A 24,060-nucleotide genomic window follows, 5' to 3' on the forward strand; every position below is an offset into this window, starting at 1 on the left:
CAACACAAGGCTGCATGAAACTATGCTATTGAGCCACTGATAATTGTGGTAATTACTTTATAGACCTATGGTAGGAGAAAACAGCTAGTTTTGTGTGTGGGGGGGGGGGGGGAGGATGTGCAAGTTATTTTTGTAACTAAATAGTTTCAATTGTCCCAACTTTGAAAGCCAGAAACTAGTATTTGAATGTATTTTGAGGTAAGTTGTTATGTCAGTAGCATATAAATGAACTTAAATATGAAGTGAGGAATGGAGGAAGTTGTTTGATTGTTGGGTATCTGTGCTGCATGTTTTCACTGAGTGGATTATAAAAACAAGCAGCAGTTTCAATTCTGGTAACAGTGCTTCAACATTACTGCATCTTCCTTCCTTATTGCAACATCAACTCTTTTAGGATGAAATGTCAATTGTTCTTGCGACATTCTCAGATGGCTGAAATAACTTCTTGGGTCTTCCACAACAACTCTTTCAGGAAATCTATCGAGCAGCCGATCTGGCATCTTTTGTTTATCCAATCTTGAACCTGAACACATCTCTTATTTCTTTAATTATGTAGAAATTTCGTGCAGAGAAGATTTAAGTCAACCAGTATTTGTGCAGCAGCCAAAACTTTGATTTCAGACATGACTCTGTTACTCATAAAATGATGAAACTCTTTACATTTGTGTCGAAGTGTCTACAGTTCAGATTCATGAAACCAATTTCACAACCTAGTGTCATGATGTAAGCATGCCTTTAATTACAAATACCTACAGGGGGCATACATATTAGCATGTAAGTGTAAGGATCCCTCAGTCCCTGAAAGTGCTACTGCAAAATGTTCAATTATCACTTTTACAATATTCTTGACATGTACTTCTGTAGAGTATGTACAATTTTCACTTTAACTGCACTTCTCCTCAAGATTGTGTGGAAGGACAGAACTGAGTCAAAGTGTGCAAAGTATGCTAGCAATCCTGCCTGTAGTTCAAAATAGTGAGAGAGATTTCTGAGGACAAAGGAGGCAGAACTGAGCTTTTGGTTAACTTATTCACATGTTGATGCCACTTCAGTTAACCCTCAAGTGGATGCGCCATTTTCTATAACATGAGTGGGCGTGTGGCACACTTTGTAAAAATGTAAAGAACAACTATCTTTATGTTGCCAAGATAAACATATATTACAGTTTAACCATATTTTAATCAAACAATGACAAAAGAAACTTACATTATGTGAGCTAAATCACTGTTGAATTAAACAATAACAAAATAAACTTCCATTACATCACTTTGTTGCCATGTATAAGTGTTACCCCACAGTCATGTCCCACTTTATGCATTAAACAGTGCAGTTGCATCAGATCCTAGCCAGCCGCTTACTCAAATGCTAATTATCTCTTAGACAGCTGTGTCACTGGGGGATTATGCTGCTAGCTCAGGACCGGGGTCATTTTCTTGCACAAATCACAAATTTTTTCTCAGCTAGCTAGCTGTTTATATATTTTATATTACTGCTGCTCACTTGGACATATGACATCACAACTTAGCTCTATGTTAGCTGAAGCAATAATGAAGGAATATGTATGGGCTTGCAATTGCAAAAAACAATGGAATGGTATAAGACAATGTTATTTGTGGTTGGTGCACTTTATATGTAGGCACACCTGCTCAAGGGTTAATAGTTTCTGGATATGAGCTCATGACTAAAGGGTCACAGGTTAAGACATTTCCATCAAGAATGCTGACCTTATCCTTGGTTAGTCAGTGGGCATTATCAGTACCCATGTTTCACACAATTTGTGGCATCGGAGCTATTTCTCATACACCCATATAAATAGTGGTGCATCCAACATGAGTAAAATTCATCAGTCCACTTGTTGCACAAATTTGGGGGTCTGCATACTATGCCTCCCACTTTGCTCTTCATTGTGCACATTTTTACAGCTACTTTTAAAGTTTTGATTCCACTGTGTAGCCATTCCTTGACGCACTACTTCAGACTCAGAAACCAAGTTCAAACAGACTTCACAAAGTAAGATACATTTTAATATGGCATACCAAGTAACTCTTCCCCTCATGAACCATGGACTTTGCCATTCCTGGGGAGGCTTGCGTGCCTGAACGATACAGATAGGCGTACCGTAGGTGCAACCACAACAGAGGGGCATCTGTTGAGAGGCCAGACAAATGTGTGGTTCCTGAAGAGGGGCAGCAGCCTTTTCAGTAGCTGCAGGGGCAACAGTCTGGATGATTGACCGATCTGGCCTTGTAACACTAACCAAAATGGCCTTGCTGTTGTGGTACTGCGATCAGCTGAAAGCAAGGGGAAACTACAGCCGTCATTTTTCCCAAGGGCATACAGCTTTACTGTATGATTAAATGATGATGGCGTCCTCTTGCGTAAAATATTCCGGAGGTAAAATAGTCCCTCATTTGGATCTCCAGGCGGGGACTACTCAAGAGGACATTGTTATCAAGAGAAAGAAAACTGGCATTCTACGGATCGGAGCATGGAATGTCAGATCCCTTAATCAGGCAGATAGATCAGAAAATTTAAAAAGGGAAATGGATAGGTTAAAGTTAGATATAGTGGGAATTAGTGAAGTTCAGTGGCAGGAGGAACAAGACTTTTGGTCAGGTGAATACAGGGTTATAAGTACAAAATCAAATAGGGGTAATGCTGGGGTAGGTTTAATAATGAATAAAATAATAGGAGTGCAGGTAAGCTACTGCAAACAGCACAGTGAACACATTATTGTGGCCAAGATAGACACGAAGCCCATGCTTACTACAGTAGTACAACTTTATACGCCAACTAGTTCTGCAGATCATGAAGAAATTGATGAAATGTATGATGAGATAAAAGAAGTTATTCAGGTAGCGAAGGGAGACGAAAATTTAATAGTCATGGGTGACTGGAATTCGACAGTAGAAAAAGGAAGAGAAGGAAACGTAGTAGGTGAATATGGATTGGGGGTAAGAAATGAAAGAGGAAGCCGCCTGGTAGAATTTTGCACAGAGCATAACTTAATCATAGCTAACACTTGGCTCAAGAATCATGATATAACGTTGTATACATGGAAGAGCCCTGGAGATACTAGAAGGTTTCAGATAGATTATATAATGATAAGACAGAGATTTAGGAACCAGGTTTTAAATTGTAAGACATTTCCAGGGGCAGATGTGCACCCTGACCACAATCTATTGGTTATGAACTATAGATTAAAACTGAAGAAACTGCAAAAAGGTGGGAATTTAAGGAGATGGGACCTGGATAAACTGAAAGAACCAGAGGTTGTACAGAGTATCAGGGAGAACATAAGAGAACAATTGACAGGAGTGGGGGAAAGAAATACAGTAGAAGAAGAAGAATGGGTAGCTTTGAGGGATGAAATAGTGTAGGCAGCAGAGGATCAAGTAGGTAATAAGATGAGGGCTAGTAGAAATCCATGGGTAACAGAAGAGGTACTGAATTTAATTGATGAAAGAAGAAAATACAAAAATGCAGTAAATGAAGTAGGCAAAAAAGAATACAAATGTCTCAAAAATGAGATCGACAGGAAGTGCAAAATGGCTAAGCAGGGATGGCTAGAGGACTAATATAAGGATGTAGAGGCTTATCTCACAAAGGGTAAGATAGATACTGCCTACAGGAAAATTAAAGAGACCTTTGGAGAAAAGAGAACCACTTGCATGAATATCAAGAGCTCAGATGGATACCCAGTTCTAAGCAAAGAAGGAAAAGCAGAAAGGTGGAAGGAATATATAGAGGGTCTATACAGGGGTGATGTTCTTGTGGACAATATTATGGAAATGGAAGAGGATGTAGAGAAGATGAAATGGGAGATAAGTTGAAACAAGGCACCGGGAGTAGACAACATTCCATTAGAACTACTGATAGCCTTGGGAGAGCCAGTCCTGACAAAACTCTACCATCTGGTGAGCAAGATGTATGAGACAGGCGAAATTCCCTCAGACTTCAAGAAGAATATAATAATTCCAATCCCAAAGAAGGCTATTTACAATTTGTACAGAAAGCAGATGGCAATTATAAGAGTCGAGGGACATCAAAGGGAAACAGTGGATGGGAAGGGAGTGAGACAGGGTTGTAGCCTCTCCCCAATGATATTCAATCTGTATAGTGAGCAAGCAGTAAAGGAAGCAAAAGAAAAGTTTGGAGTAGGTATTAAAATCCATGGAGAAGAAATAAAAACTTTGAGGTTTGCCAGTGACATTATAATTCTGTCAGAGACAGCAAAGGACTTGGAAGAACAGTTGAACAGAATGGACAGTGTCTTGAAAGGAGGGTATAAGATGAACATCAACAAAGGCAAAACAAGGATAATGGAATGTAGGCGAATTAAGTCAGGTGATGCTTAGAGAATTAGATTAGGAAATGAGACATTTCAAGTTGTAAAGGAGTTTTGCTATTTGGGGAGCATATTAAATGATGATGGTTGATGTAGAGAGGATGTAAAATGTAGACTGGCAATGGAAGGAAAGCGTTTCTGAAGACGAGAAATTGGTTAATATCGAGTATTGATTTAAGTGTCAGGAAGTCGTTCTGAAAGTATTTGTATGGAGTGTAGCCATGTATGGTTGTGAAACATGGATGATAAATAGTTTGGACAAGAAGAGAATAGAAGCTTTCGAAATGTGGTGCTACAGAAGAATGCTGAAGATTAGATGGATAGGTCACATAACTAATGAGGAGGTATTGAATAGATTTGGGGAGAAGAGGAGTTTGTGGCACAACTTGACTAGAAGAAGGGATCAGTTGGTAGGACATGTTCTGAGGCATCAAGGGATCACAAATTTATTATTGGAGGGCAGGGTGGAGGGTAAAAATCGTAGAGGGAGACCAAGAGATGAATACACTAAGCAGATTCAGAAGGATGTAGGCTGCAGTAGGCACTGGGAGATGAAGAAGCTTGCAGAGGATAGAGTAGCATGGAGAACTGCATCAAACCAGTCTCAGGACTGAAGACAACAACAACAACAACAACAACAACAACAACAACAACCAAGTAATGTTTCTCAAATGTGCACTATATTTCAAAGTGATGCAGATAAATGACACTATTTTCAACATGGTCATGAAGTGTCTGTAAACACTGACTGGAACATTCTACCATTCATTCAGTTACTCATCAACAGAAATCTGTTCCTTGGTCACAAAAAAATTTAAGAATCATTGTTGGAATATACATCACTGGCAAATGTATCTCCCTCCTACTGTTCTTTCAGCATTCTGAAAAGTTGGAAATTGCATGGTGGAAGATCTGGTCTTTCTAATCAGCATCACCCACACCTGTGCAGCCTTGGTCAATTGGCTGCAAGCAACATTGCATTTGATTCATATACCACCAAAATATTACGGAGAATCTGTGTGCAATTAAGATGGTTTGCCAAGTATCATACTGTTCCACATCCTTCAGCTTCAGAGAATGTTTCCAGTTGCTTTGTAATTTCAATTGCACACTGTAATGCATCTGTTATATGTACTGCAACAGACCTGTGTCCACCGGAGACTCAGAATATTTACACTCTTTTGACAATATGCCACTATTGTTATGCAAAGGTCTGAGCATGAGACAGCATATGTAGCTTACTATCAAATCTACATGGCTACTCTGCAAATCACACTAAAGTGCCTGGTAGAAGGTTCATTGAACCAACTTCACACTCTCTATTATTCCACTCTCAAACAGAGCGAGGAGAAAATAAACACTTATACATTTCTGTGTGAGCTCTGATTTCCCTAACTTTATTATGATAATTGCTTCTCTCTATGTAGGTCAGCATCAACAAAATATTTTCACATTCAGAAGGGAAATTTGGTGGCTAAAATTTTGTAAGAAAATCCCACCACAATGAAAAAGTCTTTGTTTTAATGATTTTCACCCCTTGCATCTAGTGAGAAACATGATCTTTAAGTCATTGTTCCTTGCTTTCACTTGTAGTCAAACAGCAACTGTATCAAAACAATGACTTCTGCAGACTTATAATTTATCAGTAGATGCTGCTGAATTTATGTAGCTTTCTTCTGAGCTGCCTACGTTTAAATGTAAGCAAACTGTCCTTATTTTTTGTATGTAACTTGTTATTTTAATTGTGAGATCTGTTACTATGTAGTGGCAATGATTCACATGCATGGCAGATTCATGAGCAGGGACCTTATAACCAGAGTGGAATTCTTTACAATTGGTTTAAAAATGACAATAACAACAAATATACTGTTGGGAGAAATGAATAAAATTACATGTTTATACTTATGAAGTCAAATTGACCAATCACAACTAATACTTTAGCTGAAAGAGGTTGTCATCCCACTCCACTTCCACTGTCCATCAACTTAGTGTAAAAGTGGCAGTATCACAGTTGTGGCATTACATTCTTTAATATTATAATTAAAATAAACATTTCTAATACTGACATACCGGTACCACAAAAATAATATGTATGACTTCTTTTCACTGTTTACTTCACATCCATTCAAAAGAATCTGGCCAGGAAACCAATTATTTTGGCCTCATGTTTACAAATTAACAGCTTTATCTACAATTTTTACCTGACGTTTTTTCTTCCAAAAAGCTAATTCTGTACTGTCTAACTAATTCTATTTGACATGAATACCAAGTATAATATGAGAGACCATATTTTCCCTGTTGAACTGCATAATACAGCTGATTACGGAACACACGATACACAATAATTGCTTTATGCAAATGTATTTGTATGGTTATGTCTGAATATTCAATTTATACTAATCACTGTATAATGGCATGAGAAATAATAATTAGTGCACAAATGAAATTAACTGAAGAGAATAATTCATTGTTCATAAAACAAACACTTTTTAATTTACAAATCTTCAGTACACATTGGAATGGTATTTCTTGTATAAAACGATAAAACTTTAGCAATAGAGTTACCACTATTGCTGGAGATAAAAGGTTCATTTCTTTCTGATGAAATTTTCATGTTTCAGTAGTAATTGTTAAAAAGACTTGTTCTGCAAGATACTGTGTTTTACAAGATGATTTGTTTAAAATATATTTTTAACTCCTGCTGGGTATGTTGTCATATATAAATCTATTTGTTCAAATTTTTATCCATTGTAAATTATGAAGGGTCATTGTTACAACACTACTGCAAAAGGTTCATGTTGTCAAAATTCAGTTGCAGCTTGTGAATTACAGTAGAATTATTGCACAGCAATTAATATTTGTTTGGCACAGTTCCTATGAATATATTAAGAAAATTAAAGACTCATGTGTGCTGAACTTTTATTTCATCAAATCGTCATCATCATCTTCTTCTTCTTCTTCTTTTGCTCCTCCTCCTCCTCCTCCTCCTCCTCCTCCTCCTCCTCCTACAGTTTCCAGATCCTGGCTGGGGCTGTTTGAAAAATAGGTTTCTCCATCTCTTCATGTCCTACCACAACATTTCTTTCTCCACTCTGTCCCACTCTTCTTTATAAATATCTTCACTCAAACATCCTGTCTCTCAGTCTACCTCTATGTCTCTTGCCTCCTGTTGTCAATTCATGAACTTGTCTCAGTAGTCTATCAACCCCCAATCTTTTAACATGCCCATACCACCTTGGTCTTGCTTTCTCTACAGTCTCTTACATGGGCTTCTCTTTCACTATTTCTCTTGCCATCTCATTCCTTACTGTATCCATTCTAGTAAGTCTTAGTCAGCTGCTTTGAAATTTTATCTCATGAGCCTGTATCCTGCTTACCTTTTCTTCATTATGCACATTTCTGCTGAATATGTGGTTACTGGAGCATAATATGCTCAGAATAACAATTTCTTGCTTTTGGGTGGTCATCCTTGCTCCATACCAGGCTTCTTACATTCTGCAGGAATCAATTCTGTCATCTTCTCCTTTCACTAATATCCTCCATCTGTCTTCTGTTTGCTTCTCAGATACTTGAAATTTTCCACTTTCCTTACTGTTTGCCCTCTAGTACTTTATCCATCGCTACTCTCATCTTATTTCATGTTGTCACCATTACTTCACACTTTTTTGCATTAAATTTCAATCAATGCTGTCCCAACACATTTTCCCAACCATTTAGCTTTTTTGTACCTCTTTTTCTCCATTCCCAAACACCACTGTATTGTCTCCAGACACCACTGTTTTCATTATTTCCAGTCCCTGTTCATACCACCACTCCTGCCATCATCTCAGGGGTAATGGTGATGAAAAGTGGTGGGGATAGTGCAAGTCATTGCTTCAGCCCCCCCCCTTTTTTTTCTTTTTTTTCCCCCAAACCGGTCTGTCTTCTCTCCTTCTACTTCCACCCAACTCACACTTCCTTTATATGTGTCCTTTACTCTTCTCACAGTAGCCTTCCAATTCCATGTTTCTGAAGGTCTTTGAATACATTGTTTCTTTTCACACTGTCATATGCCTCTCAATGTCCAAAAACATGATTACTAAGTCCTTACCATATCATAGTCTCTCTCTTTGAGCTGCCTTACATAAAAAACATTAGATCTGCTATTGATGTTTCCTGGTCTTAAACCATGTTGTTCTTGTCTCAGGACTCCTCCTAGTATCTCCCACACTCCTTTTTCCAGTATCTTCTCAAATACTTTGGCAGTGCATAACATCAGAGTATAATTTTGGCGTAGTTTCCAACAAACCCTTGTTAAAAATTGGCAATATGTTACTCTTTTCACAGACCTTGTTAGTCCATCCACTGTCCTCTTCTGTCATTTTTCCCACTCTCCCATCCATGTCTTCTTCTCCCCTGCTACCAATCTCTTAGCTGCCTTCTTCTTCTCAGTGTATTGCTTTCCTGCTTATTTTCTATCTTGCCACATATATGGAATGCTTTGTTTTTCTTTGCAACCTCACCCTGTATCATTCCACCAGGATGTTTCTTTACACTGCCTGTTTCTTCCACTTCATTATTTTGAACCTTGTCCATTTCTTCTCTACTGACTACTTTTCATCCCATGTTACATTGCTCTTCAATATTTTTTGAAATTTTTATTTACTTTTCATTTCTCGTATTTTAACTTCCACACTCTTATCCTTCTTTCCTATCTTTCAGCCCACTATAATTGTTATAACGTCAAGTTGAACACATATATTTCAAAACAACTCAACCCATATAAGTCACTGAGTAAGTTGACAAGCAAGACATGTGAACACGGTAACATATGAATGAGCACTGGGTCCAAGTCTAGCGGCCGCTGGCTGTCTGGCCACTGGCTAGCTGGCCGCTTAGGTTGCATGGCTGTCAGACAGCGCCACATGTAAAGGATGTGCGTAATTGCGCGACGGCACTTTGAATGATCGGCGAGTCACAACACTTTTCCCTCCCTTTGAAATTCTTTCACTGGTCTTGATGGAGGTGGCCTGTAGATTTCTAATGTCCATAGGCGTTGTTTGACTGGCCATAAAGTCTCGAGGTGGAGGCTTCCCGTACGGACGGAAGTGTCCCTGATGATAATGGGTCGAGATGAAAGGAGACGTAGGGGTCGAATCTGCTAGGGCCCCGTGCACCAATCTGCCCATTGCGGCAAGTCCAGTTGATAAAACAGGAGACAAAACAGGAGACATGTGTGATGTGTCGGCATTTGCAGGAGAAGGAGGCAAGTAGATTGGCTGCGACAGATGATGGTCATCCGGTTCCTGCATGGGCACGTCTCCTGGTGGCATCCATTCTTGTACTGACACCGGGATGACGATGAAAGGGCTGCGTTGTGAGTAATGAGAGGTGCCAAGATCCTAAGCATCAGGTAGAGCTTGAAGGTAGTGTAGTGGCATCCGGAATGGGCATTGGCGGCACATGAGGTCGAAGCTGGTCCGAATGATGCACTGCAACACCCATGTCCATCTGGATTTCATACAGGCTTCGGCCACAGTGTCGTAAGATGCAGCCCAGACTCCATTTTGTCCACCTGCCATAGCCCCATACCCAGACAAGGTCATCGGTGGTGAACCGGCCAAGCTAAGACACCCGTGGCCGTGAGTTGGAATGCTGCAGAAGGTGAAGCAGCGTGCGGGGCTGTCAGCCATGTAAGAGCTCAGCCGGGCTGTGGTCACCCATGGGGGTGAAACGGTAAGAAGCCAAAAACTGGAGAAGCACATCATCAACAGCAGAAGAAGTCAGGAGTTTACGCATCTGAGCCTTAAATGTGCAAACGGTAAGAAGCCAGAAACTGGAGAAGCACATCATCAACAGCAGAAGAAGTAAGGAGTTTCCGCATCTGAGCCTTAAATGTGCAGACCAGTTGGTCAGCCTCACCGTTTGATTGTGGATGGAACGGAGGGGCCATGACATGCATAACGCCGTGACAAGCATAAAAATCCACAAATTCGTAACAGGCAAATTGCGGACCATTATCAGTAACAAGAGTAGAGGGAAGGCCTTCAAAAGAAAAAAAGGCAAGAGAGCACTTGTGGTTTCCCACAGTGGTAGGCGACGTGCAACGGATAATGAAAGGACAGTTATAGTAGGCGTCAATTACGAGGAGCCAATAAGTACCTAAAAAATGTCCCGCGAAGTCAGCATGAAAGTGCTCCCAGGGCGTCTCAGGCAAAGGCCACGGTGACAAAGATGAATTTGGGGCGGTGGCGTGTGACGCACAGGGGCCGCACGCAGCAACCATGTGTGCTATTTCAGAGTCGTTGCCAGGCCAGTACACATGACAGCACACCAGAGATTTTGTGCGAGACACACCCCAGTGCCCTTGGTGAAGGAGGCGCAATACCGAAGCATGCAAAGACGCAGGTACCACAACACGTGGCGAAGCATTTTCAGTGGCAGAAGTCTTAGCGGACAGACGATCTGGCCAACCATTCTTAATACAGTGTAAAACCTGGGAGAGGGTAGGATCAGAACCGGCAGCAGTCGCCAGCCGGGAATTTGTCCACAACCCGCTACTCGGCAACATCCAGATGGAAACACAAAAGTTCGTCCTTATCGAATGCCAGATCAGGACCCATGGGAAGGCGAGACAGTGCATCAGCATTCACATGTTGAGCCGTCAGCAGGAAATGAATCTCATAATTGAAATAAGACAAGTAAAGAGCCCAACGCTGGAGGTGGTGTGCAGCCTTGTCGGGAACTGACGATGATGGATGAAACAAGGAAACAAGCGGTTTGTGATCCGTAACAAGATGAAATTTGGACCCATAGAGAAAAACATCAAAATTATGAAGAGCACAAATAATGGCCAAAGCTTCTTTTTCAATTTGAGAATACTTTTGTTGGGCATTCGAGAGCGTTTTGGAGGCATAAGCAATGGGTTGTTCAGAGCCATCAGAAAAACAGTGCGCAAGGACTGCACTGACTCCGTATTGAGAGGCATCTGTGGCAAGAACAAGATGTTGGCCAGGTCAATAAGTAGCCAGGCACGGGCCTGTTTCAGTATAGTCTTCAATTTCTGGAAAGCAGCATCACATGATGCAGACCAGTGAAAAGGCACATTTTTATGCAACAGGCCATGCAACGGCTGAGCCACTGAAGCAGCAGATGTTAAGAACTTGTCATAGTTTGCTATTTTCCCCAAGAAGGCCTGCAGTTCCCTAACAGATGTTGGGGGAGGAAGGGCACCGGTCGCAGTGACATTTTTGCTGAAGCGGACGAATACTATCCCAAGAGAGTTGAAACACCAAGTACGTGACAGATGGCTAAAAAATTGTGATTTCTGGAGATTACACTTAAGACCGGCAGTTTGTAAGACATGAAAAAGTGTGGGGAGATTCTGAAGATGTTCTTCAGAGGTGGATCCAGCGACGACAATGTCGTCCATGTAATTTATACACCCAGGGACAGTGAGCAATAATTGTTCCAAGAATCGCTGAAAGAGAGCAGGGACGCTGGCAATCCCAAATGGCAATCATTGGTATTGATAGAGGCTGAAAGGTGTGTTAAGGACCAGAAACTGCTGGGAAGCAGCATCGAGAGGAAGTTGATGATAAGCTTCTGACAGGTCAATTTTAGAAAAATACTGTCCTCCCGCAAGTTTAGTGAACAATTCTTCAGGTCGCGGCATAGGGTGAGTGTCGATGAGGCATTGTGCATTTACAGTGGCTTTAAAATCACCACAGAGATGAATATCACCATTGGTCTTAGCAACGACAATGACAGGAGAGGACCACTCACTGGAAGTGATAGGAAGCAAGACCCGTAAAGTAGTGAGACGATCCAGCTCCCATTTTACCCAATCATGAAGGGCCACAGGAATGAGTCGAGCCCGAAAAAACTTAGGCCGAGCAGTGGGTTTGAGCATGATATGAGCTTCAAAGTCGTTTGCACAGCCTAACCCAGGAGAAAAAAGGGACAAAAATGTCGTCGACAAGGAATCCAATTGAGCATAAGGAACAGTATTAGAGATGATATTGACAGAGTCATGTACGAAGAACCCAAAAACGCGAAAAGCATTGAAACCAAAAAGATTCTCCGCGTTACTCTGGTCGACCACAAATACGGGAACAGTGCGAATGACGGATTTGTAAGATACCTCAGCATTAAAGTGTCCCAAGAGAGAAATCTGTTTATTGTACATCCGTAATTGCCGAGTGACAGGTGATAGGAGTGGAGAACCTAACTGAAGATACGTCTGAGAATTAATTATACAGGCGCACAACCAGTATCCACCTGCATGCGAACATCCTGACCAAGGATTTGGACAATGAGGAATAACTTCCCTGAAAGGGAAGAAGTGCATCTGACAGACAACACAGAATCAGAATCAGCATCATGTTCATGAACATCATGTATGTGGTCGGATTTGCAAACGGAAGACACATGACCTTTCTTTATGCAATTGTGACAATCCTCGCATGAATATTTCATAAAACATCGCGGACACGAAGGAAGTTGCCTCAGGTTTTGCTGCTGTTTCTTAGAGGGTTGTTTATGGTTAGGCCGAGGCTGCATGTGGGAGCGTACTGTGGCCATGTCGGCCGGTGGGGATACGCCACACACGTCGACAGTGCACAGAGGTTGTATTTCCCCGACGTCACCCACGGCTCTATTTGAGCCTCGGCGGCGCGAGAAATTTCAAAAGACTGCACAATGGATAGGACTTCATCTGGAGTTGGATTTGCCAACTGAAGGGCATGTTGCCGAATTTCTTTGTCGGGTGCTGAACGGATAATAGCATCCCGTACCATGGAATCGGCATAGGATTCTTTGTGAACGTCAGTAAGAAATTGACACTTTCTGCTGAGGCCGTGAAGTTCAGCAGGCCAAGTGCGATAGGATTGATGCGGTTGTTTTTGACAATGATAAAAGGCAACACGAGAGGGTACCACATGTGTTTGCTTTTGAAAATAGACAGACAAAAATGGGCACATTTCAGCAAAGGACAAAGACGCAAGATCTTTCAAAGGAGCCAGTTGCGACAACAACCAATACATTTGAGGTGAAATCCAGGAAAGGAACAGAGACTTACATGTTCATTCATCCGTGACATGAAAAGCCAAGAAGTGCTGTCAAAGACGTTTTTCATAATCAGACCAGTCTTCCACCGTCTCATCGTAAGGAGGAAAAGGAGGTATAGCCAACGACGAGAAACACCCCACATTTGACGCCGCGACAAAATCGCGAATCGCCAATGTTAGAAGCATTTGCTGTTCAATGAGACCTTGCAATAGTTGCTCAACAGTAGCCATGGAAACCTGTGGGTCAACGATGAAAAGGAAAAATCCCATCCTCGTAGCCAATTGTTGTAATGTCAAGTTGAACACATATATTTCAAAACGACACAATACATATAAGTCACTGAGCAAGTTGACAAGCAGGACAAGTGAACACAATAACATTCGAATGAGCACCGAGTCCAACTCTAGCATCCGCTGGCTGGCTGGCCGCTTAGGTGGCGCGGCTGCAGCATGGCTGGCAGACAGCGCGGCATGTAGAGGATGCGCGTAATTGCATGGTGGCACTTTGAATGATCGGTGAGTCACAACAATAATCTCTCTGCCTATTACTACTAATATTTGGTGATCACTATTTAAGGCTTTAGAAGATATTTGCTTGGCATCTGTGACTGTTCTCTGTCTTGATCAAATATTGGCTCTGAGCACTATGGGACTTAACATCTGAGGTCATCAGCTCATCAAATATTATGTACCTAACATGATAACAGCACAAGGAAAAGTGAACCAAAAAGTTCAGTTATGCCCCCCTTTGCACTATAAAATATCCCATTATAATGGTGGCAGGATTGCTAGCATGCCTACATTCAGAAATAAAAGAGAGAAAGGAAGATCAGACTTTAATGTCCTGTTGATGATGAGGTCATTAGAGACAGAGTACAAGCTTGTTTTGGAAAAGGATGAGCAAAGACACTGACTGTGTTCTTTTAAAAGGAACCATCTCAGCATTTTCCTTCTTTCCCATTTATTTTAGAGAAATTATGGAAGACCTAAAGCTGGATGACCAGTTGAGGATTTGAGCTACTGTCCACCCAAATATATGTCCAGTGCCTTGACTCAGCAGCCACCACTTTGCTCAGTTTCACTCAATACTGTCCACAATGAATAAACAGTACTTATTAGCATTAAGAAGCATCCAGATTAATCCAGCAGATGGTAGCATTTCACCACCATCCACTTGATGGTGTGTAAAGCAAAAGTTTTTTTTTTTTTTTTTTTTTTTTTTTTTTTTTTTTTTGCTTGGTTATGAAAAGAATATTCATGTCATTGGTTTAAAGGCAGGATGTTTTAAGCATATAGATTTGCCAAAGCTTCACTTTTAAGACTTACTACTAGAGTGTCTTAAACAAATCAGGTTTTGAAATTGTTTTCATGTTGTACTAAAATAGTTTGACCACAAAATCTTCCTTCATAAATTAGGGCAAATAGGAATAAGAGGTGTGACAAAGAAGTGGTTCAAATCATACTTGGAAAACAGAGTTCAACGAGTTGAGATATCACAAGTTTCAAACAATTCCCTTGTAAAACACCTGTCTGACCCAGAACATGTGAATATAGGCATCCCACAGGGAAGTGTATTAGGCCCAATATTGTTTCTTATGTACATTAACGACTTCCCACAAAGTATCAGATATGGAGAAAAAATACTTTTTGCTGATGACAGCAGCATAGTAATAACAGGTGAAAATCCAACACAACTGTCAGAAACAGCAAACGAGGTCTCAATGATGTCCACAACTGGTCATTAAAACATAAAGTAACCCTAAATGTAAAGAAAACTTCCTATATTAACTTCCAATTGAACAAAAGAACACAATGCCACTAGAATAAAAGTTAATAATAATGAATTAGAATGTGTAACAAATACCAAATTCTTAGGGATGAATGTAGACAGCCAACTGAAATCGACAAACCATGTCAACATTTTGGCAAAGAAATTATTCACAGCATGCCATGCTCTTAAAATCCTTGCACCAGTATGCAATAATACCTGTCTTAAAATAACAAATTACGGATATCTACACTCAGTCCTCAGCTATGGGATCATGTTTTGGGGAACAAGTGCCAGTAACTTACAAACTGCATTCAAAGTACAAAAAAGAGCCATAAGGATAATAACAAACAGCAACAACAGGACCCACTGTCAATAATTATTTAAAAAGCTACGCATTCTAACTGTTTATTGTGAGTATATCTTTCAGAACACAATGTTCATTAAGAAAAATTTCAACATGTATAGCACAAACAGCCTAATACATGACCATGAAACAAGATCTTGTTGCCACCTCCATCTAGCTAGAAAGAACAAGGCAAATTTGCAAAAAAGTATGTTTTATAATGGGATAAAACTATAACAAATTACCACAGGAAATTAAAAAAATAAAAGAGCCCCTCACTTTCAGACAAAAGCTTAAAACCTTCTTAGTAAGTAAAAGTTGTTAAACTGTAAAAGAATATTTAACATAGATGTAGATTATTAGCAACATATGACATTATCACCAAAGTGTGTGTATGACTAGTTATAAAAACTACACAAAATATGAGAAATCTGTTTCATTGTAAATGTAAATGTCTGCTCATGTATTATAAACTGACGACATCCATACAATATATATTGTTCCATGGATGAATAAATAAAAAAATAAATGCTGGTTTTAGTTGACTAACCATTTTAGTAATGCAATGTTATGTTTTCACAATCTGCTTTGCAATATTTTGTCAACTACAGTCTCCCTCCTTCTATATTGTTCTTCTTCCAGAAACATTTCTGCTAATGCAAGTCATTCACAGAGCCTCTTAGAAGCTTCTCTTTTCTCCCACTGCAATCCCCTTCAGTTCACATCATGCTTCACCTAGTCTCTCTGTCTTGTCCATAGTCTTCTAATTGGCCTTTCTCAAGATTCTGTTCATTTTAGAGCTCTTCTCAGAAGTCTTTCTGGTCCCATTCATTTAATGGGGTCAATCCATTTAAGGCTATTACTCTCCATAGTTTCTCTTAGCAACTTGATGTGCAGAGTGTTTCACATTGTTTCATTCCTTAAACTGTCCCTTCTCATCTTACTCAGGATCCCTCATAGAAAGCACATCTCTGTTGCCTGTATTCTGCTCAAATCTTCTCTTTTTTTCAAGTCCAACATTCTGATTCATAGGTCAAAATTGGCAGACAGTATGACTTGTATATCATGATGTTTGCTATAGCAGGAAACTTCCAATTTCTAATTATGTCACATACACCACAAAAAATTTCCGACAAATTTATATTCTCTCCAAAATTTCATCCTTGTTTCCTTTCATGGTTAATTCACAACTTCACATTATAATATGCTAGCATTCTGGTGACCACACTTGTAGAAAGGTGCATAATTTGTGTAAATTGAATGTTCTGTAGCAGTACTTGGTGCATGGTACTGCATGTTTTGCAGTTGTTGCTACATGTATACTGCTAAGATATAAATCATCTGCAAGTCTGTTAGAATATGGTACGCTGTACTTAGAATTATAAATTAAAGAAAAAAGCTTATTTAGCTTATTATCTTGACTGTACCATATTTAAATATGTTGGCTTGATTTGAGGACAAAATTATTTGCCTCAGCTATGTGAAAGTGTCATTTATGCATAAACTGATTTCTAAATGCCTTACTTCACAATTTGGATGCACTCTGCACAGCAAAATAACTCTGGCTTATTGTTCTTTAGGTCAGAAGATGCTCATCATAGACTAAAATTAATAACATGATGTAAAGTATTATGGTCTGTAACGGGAATAAATATAAAAAAAAATTTTAAATCTACATAAACTATGTGATCAAAAGTATCCAGACACCTGGCTGAAAATGACTTACAAATTCATGGTGCCCTCCATTGGTAGTGCTGGAATTCATATGGTTTTGGCCCACCCTTAGCCTTCATGAGAGCTTCCACTCTCACAGCTATACATTCAATCAGGTGCTAGAAGGTTTCTTGGGGAATGACAGCCCATTCTTGAAGGAATGCTGCACTGAGGAGAGATATCGATGTCGGTCGGTGAGGCCTGGCATGTAGCCGACGTTCCAAAACATCCAAAAGGTGTTCTATAGGATTAAGGTTAGGACACTGTGCAGGCCAGTCCATTACAGGGATGTTATTGTCATGTAACCACTCCGCCACACACTGTGCCTTGTGAACAGGCGCTCGATCGTGTTGAAAGATGCAGTCACCATCCCAAAATTGCTCTTCAACAGTGGGAAGCAAGGTGCTTAAGACATCAGTGTATGCAGCCTTCATTCATCATTCTCAGACCACGTGTTAGTGATGATTAAATGATGCTCTGTGCAAAATTTTACCAGGCAGTTTCCTCTTTCATTCCTTTCCCCCAATCTGTATGTGCCTACTATTTTTCTTTCCTTTCCTTTTCCTGCTACTGAATCCCCGTCCTTCGCCACAATTAAATTTTCCCCTCCCTTAACTTCCTGAATAATTTCTTTTATCTCATCATATGTTACCTCAATCTCTTCATCATCTGTGGAGCTAAATGGCATGTAAATGTGTAATACTGTGGTGAGTGTTGGCTTGATGTACATCTTCGCTATGATAATGCGTTCACTATGCTGTTCTTTGCAGCATACCCAATTTCCTATTTTATTATTTACTATCAGACCTACTCCTGCATTACTCCTATTTGACTATGTATTTAGAATCCTGAATTCACCAGACCAGAAGCCCTGTTCATTCTGCCACCAAACTGTACTAATTCCCACTACAACTAACTTTAACCCATTCCTCTCCCTTTTAAAATTTTCTGACCTACTTACTTGATGAATGTCCCACCCCATGGAATGCCAGTTTTGTTTTCCCTGAGTAGCCCCAACTGTTGATCTGAATGTGGGAATATTTTCCCAGCAGAATATTTTACCCAAAGGATGCCAGCAAAATTTAACCAAACAGTGGAGCTACATGCCCTTGAAAAAGTAATGGCTATAGTTTGCCCTTGCTTTCATCCGTTCTCACTACCTATACAGCAAAGTCATTTTGGTTGATGTTATAAGACCAAATCAGTCAGTCATCCAAACTGTTTCCTTGCAACTACAGAAAGGGCTGGTACCCCTCTTTAGAATCCATATATTTTTCTGGCCTCGCCACAGATACCCCTTCGCTGCGGTTAAACCTACAGTGCAGCTATCTGCACACAAGCCACGTCACCTTGGCAAGTTCCATGGTCCGTGGGGAGTTGCAGTTAATAACAAGAGTAAATTTAAGTGAACTGGGCTACTCTCAATCACAGTATTAAGAGTAAAAATAATTTCTATCGAGACTTTGCATTTTGATCTAGGACTGAGAATGGACCATTACATTGTGGTGCAAAAGTTGGCTGGTAGGCGTCAGGCAGGAAACTCAAAATCCATAGATAGTCAAAGACAGAGTAAAAACTATCTTCTTAGATACTTCTGTAATTTATCAAAACATTGGAAGTCATGGATTTAAATTATGTTTAACTCTAGTATATATATTAGCGAACAGCTTTCCTTGTTAGTATACAGACAGCTAGTAGTTACTTGTATAAAAGTACATTATATGCTTAGTCTGAAATATTAAATAAGAACAGCAACTGAATAGTGTAAGAATAGGAGTGGTAACTTATTTCTTGGTAATTGATTTTTTTTTACATTTACATGAAGTAAATTAGGAGAAATTTCTATAATTCTCATTGTAATTAGATTAAGCTAATCATAATTCATTGTTAACCTATTTTACTTAACTATGTGCTTAGTTACAATCAGCATTACTGCTTGTCATACAGCAAATGGAATATTCAGTTCGATGCAGGTAGTTAGGTAATGTGTAGAAGGAGAGGCCTATAACATCAGCTTCTTCCAATCATATGATCTTGTATGTTTTGACAAAACATATCAAATTTGTGTTCTTTCAAATCAGAGATTTATAACTGAATTTTTTGCTTTGCTAGTAGCTCTTAAAACTGCTACATGTAATTAATTTCTTGGAGATCTTTGCACCAATATGCAGAACCCCCTGTGAATCTTAGACAATGAAGCAAAGTCTATATGGAGTTATTTTTTGCTCATTCGTTCATTCAGACACATGTTATGTTTTATGAATTACATGGTGAACAAAGGCATTCAGGAATGCAGAGCAAGTCAGATGACTCTTGCCATGCGTGGGTTGGCATTATCTTGTTGCAGTGTAAGAATAGGATGGCTTGCCATGAAAGGCATCAAATCAAGATGTAGTGAATCGTCTACTGCTATAAGGGCATCATGGATGTCAATCAAAGGGATCCTACTATGGAAAGAAATGGCACCCCAGACCTTCACTCCTGGTCGTTGGACTGTATGGTGGGCAAAAGTCAGGTTGGTATCCCACCACTGTCCAGGGCATCTCCAGTTACATCTTCGGACTGGAATCTCCTTGATTGGAGTAGAATTGTCTTCTGTGATGAGCCCCCTTTGAACTGAGCCTTATGACCACCAAGCATGGAGATGTCCTGGATAGTGGTGGGCTACCAGCCTACTGTTGCCCACCATATGACCCAACTACCAAGAGCGAGGTCTGGGATGCCATTCTTTTCATAGCAGGACCCCTTTGGTAGTCATCCATGGCACCATTACAACACAGTGGTCCTTTGGCAGTATTCTGTACCCTTCATCCCAAGCCATCCTGGGCTTACATTTCAGCAAGTTAATGCCTACCTGCACATGGCGAGACATCTCTCCCCAACTGAGAACATTTGGAGCATTATGGGCAGGGTCCTCTAATCAGCATGGGATTTTGACAATTTGACATGCCAGTTGGACAGAATTTGGCATGATATACTTCAGAAGGATGTCCAACAGCTCTATCAATTAGTGCCAAGCTGAATAACTGCTTATATCAGGGCCAAAGATGGACAAATGTGTTAGTGACCTGCTCAATTTGTGAAGCTCTTTCTCTTGAATAAATCATCAAATTTTTCTGAAATTGTAATCTTTTTTTTGTCGGTACATGTGCTTCACATCTTCTGGTTTCTGTCCCATTCAGCTAATTCCCTTGTGGTGCATCATAGATTTTGTCTTAGATTGTATTTACTTAACAGTTGGCCAAGTGAAGGGTCTGAATCAGAGGCTCAGACAGTCCTGTAACCATGTAGGCTGCAGATTCCTTGACTCATACCATAGAGTGGTGAGGTATCAGGTCCTGCTTCATAGGTCAGGGGTCCACTACACACAGGAAGCAACTACATGCGTATCAGAGGCTGTGTGGAGTGGACTGGGTGGTTTTTTTAAGTTAGAGGGTCTCGAGGAAGAACAATAATGGTTTCAGTCTCAATGGGCGCAGGCCAAACACAGGACAAGGGTGGACATAGGAAGCTTGAGCATTATAGTAGTAAATTGTCATAGCTGTGTTGGGAAAGAACCAGAGCTCCAAGTGGTAATTGAAAGCACTGAAAAGCAAATTGCTATAGATACCAAAAGTTGGTAAAAACCGGAGATAAGTTCACTTGAAATTTTTACAAAGGACCTGATGGTGTTCAGAAAGAACAAGATTAAATACAGTTGGTGTTTGCAAGTTTTTTACTTAAAAATTTGCCTATCTTGTAGCGAAATTGAAGTAATAGTTCCTGTGAGTTAGTATGCGTAAAGTTATGCTTGAAAACCAGAATAAATAAATAATTAGTTCTTTTCTCTCCCAGTTCACATGATAAAGATGCTGAACAGTTCAAAGAAGACTTCTTGGTGGTGACTCCAATATTTCTACATATTGATGAAATTGCATGTTTAAAGTCAGTGGTAGATATAAAACTGAGACTGCAGTCGTGTGTGTGTGTGTGTGTGTGTGTGTGTGTGTGTGCACATGTGCACGAGCACGCATATGTCTGTCTATTGTTGAGAAAGGCCTAAACGCACGAAAGCTATAATTCTGAGAGTCTTTTTGTTGTGCCTATCTGTGACTCAGCATCTCCGCTATATGGTGAGTAGCAACTTTCCTTCCAATAGGATTTTGGAATATATCCTATATTGTGTTCAAACATTATGACTTATTTCAAAGATTATGTATTAACTCTGTTGACACACAGCCAGCATAGGTTCAGAAAATATCATCCTTGTAAAAAAATAACTAACTCTTTTCTCTCTAGAAGTAATGAGTGCTATCAACAGGAGATCTAAAATTGATTCCACATTTCTAGATTACCAGAAGGCTTTTGACACTGTTTCTCACATGCACGTTGTAATCAAATTGTGTGCCTATGGATTACCATGTCAGTTGTGTAAACTGATTCATAATTTCCTATTGGAAAGATCATAATTTGGACTAATTAACAGAAGGTGATTGAGTGAAACAGAAGTGATATCTGTCATTCCACAAGGAAGTGTTACACACCCTCTGAACTTACTAATATGTATAAAAGATTTAGGAGACAATCTGAGCAGCCATCTTAGATTGTTTGCAGATGATGCTGTCATTTACCATCCTTTAAAGCTACCAGAAAGATCAAAACCAGTTGTTAAATGATTTAGAAAAGATATGAATTTTGTGCAAAAAGTGATAACTGGCACTAAATAATGAAAAGTGTGAGGTCATCCTCATGAGTAATAAAAGAAAATCATTAAATTTAGGGTACATTATAAATCACAAAATTTTAAGCCTTGGAATGATCACATAAATGTTGTGGTGAAGGGAAACCAAAGACTATTTTATTGGCACAAAACTTAGATGATGCAACAACTCTACTAAAATGACTTCCTACACTATGCTTGTCTACCCTCTACTAGAGTAGTGCTGTGTGGTATGGGATCCTTAGCAGACTGCACTGAAAGAAGACTTCGAAAAAGTTCAAAAGGTGGCAGCTCACTCTGCCAGGCACTTAACTGGAAATTGTATAGTAGACTTGAAAATATAGATATAAGAGGAAAAGCAGATCAGTGGAGCATCTATCAAGGTATTAAAGACTAACTTGGCACCAAAATACATAATTACATTTGTTCAGTTCACAAGCTACACATATTACTTATTTCCTCACTGATAGCCATACACTTCACTTTAATAATGAAGAATGTTTTATGAAGCCATGATGCTAGCTAGTTATGTGTAGTGTGTTCATCTCTGTGCTGTAACTGTCTATATATCCCTTTCTGCACCGTATAACCTGAGAGGGTTAGGTGTAGATGCATATTAGGAGAGATAATGATAGGAATATTATAGATTTTTACATTTTGTAACCTTGTTTGTTCCATTATTGTTTCTTGCAAATTTTACAAGTAAGGTTTAAATTACTCTCTTCTGTGTGAAGTTAAATACGAAACATTTTTAACAGAGGTTGGTTTGAATCATCCATTTTAAACCTCTATATAAAACCAGCTTAACACCCACTGCTTCACTCGTGTAGACTGACCTGCAGACAGCAATTTTTTTCTACTTTTTTTTTTATTTAATCGAATTTTTATGCTGTTCAAAAATTGCAGCACCTACTAATCTCTTCACGTTAATTATGGTCATATAAGCATGGTATTTTCTGAATGGACTTCTGACTAAAAAGTGATTCTGGTAGCTGGAGTCCACAGTTTTTGTTAATCATTCCTTTTTTGTTCTTTGGAAGATATTTCCATAGCAACTTTCATCCCCCTAACAAATATTTATTTATGTCTGAAAAGTGAAATACCAGCTTTCATAAATTTAGCTTTAAATCTTGTTTATGTAATGAAATACTTTCTTCAAAATTTTAATCTCCTATTGCACTCCCTTAGGGGTTGAATTTCCAAAAGCATTAAAACATGTATTTTTATAATTTTCTGGCTGAGAAACCAAATAGCAGTTTTCATAATTCTAGCTTCAAAATTCTCTTAATAGAGACATACTTATAAAAAGCCTTTCATTCTCTATTTCACCCCCTACTAGTGGAATTTCAAACAATTCCTTCTTAAGTGATGCTTACAGTATAAGATCCACACCCTCTCCAAACTTCAAGTTTCTATCATTAGCTGTTTGGGCTGGGTGACAGTGAGTCAGTGAATCAGTCTGACACTCTTTCACTCCCTCAGGGGTTAAATTTCCAAAAACACCAAAACATGTATTTCTTTCACCTCTAACTGAAAAGCCAAACACCAATTTTTGAAGATTTAGCTTTAAAAATTCTTTCGTAATGAAATATTTTTTTATGAAACATTTTATCCTCTTAGGGGGTCAACTTCCAAAAACAAAGACACATATTCTTTTACTTGTAGCAGAGAAGTCAAATACCAGTGTTCACAGATGTAGCTTTAAAACCACTTTAGCAGTTCTTCAATAATAATATATTTTCATAAGAAGCTTTCACCCCCACTGCATTAAATTTCCAAAAATGCTGAAAAACATACTTCTTTATTTCTGACCAAGAAACCAAATACTAGTTTTCATATGTCTATCTTCAAAATTACCTGAGTAGTGACATTTAAAAAAAAATCCCTTCAACCCCTATTTCACCCCCTTTGGGTTGGAATTTCGGAAATACAGTCTTGAACAACACCTACAGTAACTTCGCTAAATTTCATGTTTCTATCCTTAACAGTTGGACTGGGCGAAGATGAGTGAGTGAGTGAGATAGTGAGTGAGTGAGGCAGTCAGTTAGGACACTGACTTTTATATACAGTTAGTAACTTACTGTCTAACAATGATTTTAGTCACACATTTTCAGTAGTTCCAAACAATTATATGTAATC

The 24,060-nt window shown here is 39.4% G+C and overlaps 1 protein-coding gene across 6 annotated transcripts in view; it reads right to left on the bottom strand.

Annotated features, from left to right (window-relative positions):
- Nucleotides 1-24,060, bottom strand: part of LOC126337083 (organic cation transporter protein-like) — a 307,774-nt gene that overhangs the window by 105,942 nt on the left and 177,772 nt on the right. The gene's annotated exons all lie outside the window — the stretch shown is intronic.

Source organism: Schistocerca gregaria, chromosome 2, assembly GCF_023897955.1.
Source record: "Schistocerca gregaria isolate iqSchGreg1 chromosome 2, iqSchGreg1.2, whole genome shotgun sequence".
NCBI classification, from domain to species: Eukaryota; Metazoa; Arthropoda; class Insecta; order Orthoptera; family Acrididae; genus Schistocerca; species Schistocerca gregaria.